The following is a 2,435-nucleotide window of genomic DNA, read 5'->3' as shown; positions in this document are numbered from 1 at the left end:
GAGTAAACCAAGGCTCGGCCACGCGACTTCCTCTGCTGGAGAGTATTTTGGTTGTAAGTTAAAGGGTCCATCCCAGATCAGCCTGAGTGCAAACAGGCAGTCTCAGGACATGGAGTTGGGAAGAGCAGCTGAGACGAGCTTCAGGCATGGCTGGTCCAGGCGCTCGGCCCGGGCTGTGTCTACCTGTCTGCTCTGTGGCCCTCCGGGACTGGCCTCACTGCCCTCAACTGCGTGGCCTTACCACGCAGACAGACCACAGATAGCTGCAGGCTCCCATCAAGCCCCTGTGGACCCTGGGGGGACACGGAGAGCCCCACTCCCAGCACACTGACTCTCGGGGAGGAGCTCCGGCCCCGCCTCAGCCAAGTGCTCCCCCTGGGCCCATCCTTGCCGTGGGGCAGGGTTCGGGGACTATCAGTCAGATGAGGAGCAGCCCGGCCACCAAGAAAAGCTGGCGAGTGCTGGGCACCAGGGAGCTGGGCAGGCCACACCACCAGCCACGGGACGCTTAGTTCGTTCCCACACCGCTCTGCTCCAAGTAACCAGTGCTAGGTGCGACTGAAAACGGGCACTAAGCCCCAGCCTGCCCCTTCACGAACCGTGGTTTCCAGGGGAGCCAGTTTCTATCTCTGCGGAAGTCCTAGGCCCGCACTGTTTTTCACACCTCTGGGCCTCCACGGCCACCCTCTGCCCTGGCCAGACGCGCCCCGACGGCCCTGCCGCAGCCCAGTGCTAGTGCCCGAGGCCGTCCGGCAGCCAGCCCATCCTGCGCCCACCCTCCAGCCAGCCCGCCGGCGAATTCCCTTTCTGTCAAGCTAGCCAGGTCACTTTCTGTTGCTTATAGCCAAGAAAATACAACTATGAAAAAGAAAAGGAATCGGAAAGGTGCAGAGGAGAGGGGGTGCAGTCCTTGCCCGGCAAATTAAACATCGCCCTGTTCTTCCATCAGCCGCTCTCTGTGTGGCCTCAGGCCAGGCATTAGCGCCTCTGGGCCTCAGTGCCACAGCGCAGATACAGGTGATCTCACCTGCCCGGCCACCTGGCAGGTGAGATGATCTCTGTGAAGGCGCCAAGGCCAGCAGCAGAGCCACGAGCAGGGCGGCACTGAGCCCCCACGGGTCCCCACAGACAGAGCTACCGCGGAAGGTGGAGGAGGACGAGCGCCTGAGGCTGGAGCTGCAGGTGGTGGAGGCGGAGAGGGTGCGGCTGTCCCTGCTGGAGGAGAAGCTGGTGGATGTGCTGCAGCTCCTGCAGAGGCTGCGGGACCTGGTAGGCGGGGAGCCAGCCCCGGGGGGGGGGGTCTTGGTAGGTGGGGAGCTGGTCCCGCGTGGGGGAGCCCTTGGGTGGGGGCCTGGTAGGCTGGGGAGCTGGTCCCGCGTGGGGGAGCCCTTGGGTGGGGGCCTGGTAGGCTGGGGAGCCAGTCCCAGGGTGGGGAGACTTTGGGGGGAATGGTAGGTGGGGAATGGGCCCCAGGGTGGGGGGAGCCAGCCCCTAGGGTTGGGGGGAGTTTTGGGGGGCTGGTAGGCTGGGGAGCCGGCCCCAGGGTGGGGGAGGGGCCCTTGGGGGGAGCCCCCTCAGGCAGGCGCTACTCCGGGCTCCTCCTCACAGTAGGTGTGTGTCCACATCCAGACCAGAGAAGCCAATCTAAAGAGGAGGGCTCTGGTGCGGCTTCCCAAGTGCAGTGTCGAGCGACACCTGGCCGTGTGAGAGGGGCGGTTGCAGGCTAATGACGCACTTAAGTAAGGACGGAAAACTTTTAAATAAGGTATTAGCAGCCCCAACCCAGCAGTGTATTGAAGTGCCACATGATCAAACTGGGTTAACCCCAAGAAAGCAAATGTTCCCCCATCAAAACAAGAAAGCCACAACAAGCCGGCCCCCCGCAGACGAAGGTGAGGCGCCAGGCCCAGCGTGGGCTCATGCTAGAGCCCCTCAAAGGCTGGACGACAGCCACCCCGACCCCCCGGGCCCACTGAGCCCCGCACACCTCCGTGTGCCGAGGAAGAGTTGGGCTGCGCCTTCTCACGGAGAATGGAGATAGCACCCGGGTCCCTGCCGCACCCAGACCCCGGGGGCAGCCAGCAGAGCGAGGGCCAAGAACTGGGAGGGAAGAGCCAGCGGGTGGGCAGCACGGGCGGCCGGCAGCACCCCGCGAAGGAGAGGCCACCCCTGGCCGAGGGCTGGAGAACTCAGAGCACAGGAGCCGATCATGTTGCTAAGTGGCATCGGCAGAAACAGTAACCTTAAGAGACGGTTAGCTCAGGCGGGACGGTTTGGCCCTGAGCTGAACAGACCTGCTGCGGCCTGGGGCACTGCCCAGCCAGAGCTGGCCCTGCGACCTCTCACCCGCTGCCTTTCTCGGCGGTGAGACGGGCACTTAAGCAAGTGGCCGCAGGGACCACAGGGGCCGAGGCTTCGCGCGCTCCCGCTCAGGC

The 2,435-nt window shown here is 64.4% G+C and overlaps 1 long non-coding RNA gene across 1 annotated transcript in view; it reads left to right on the top strand.

Annotated features, from left to right (window-relative positions):
• The first annotated feature begins 1,140 nt into the window (after positions 1 to 1,140).
• LOC105854698 overlaps positions 1,141 to 2,435 on the top strand; it is a 2,601-nt gene continuing 1,306 nt past the window's right edge. The window contains exon 1 of the long non-coding RNA XR_001146248.1: positions 1,141 to 1,269. This is a non-coding gene — a long non-coding RNA (uncharacterized LOC105854698). The remainder of the gene's footprint in view (positions 1,270 to 2,435) is intronic.

This window comes from Condylura cristata, unplaced genomic scaffold, assembly GCF_000260355.1.
Source record: "Condylura cristata isolate star-nosed mole 26May11 unplaced genomic scaffold, ConCri1.0 scaffold00673, whole genome shotgun sequence".
In the NCBI taxonomy this organism is placed as follows: Eukaryota; Metazoa; Chordata; class Mammalia; order Eulipotyphla; family Talpidae; genus Condylura; species Condylura cristata.
This window is presented reverse-complemented; position numbering and strand designations above follow the sequence as displayed.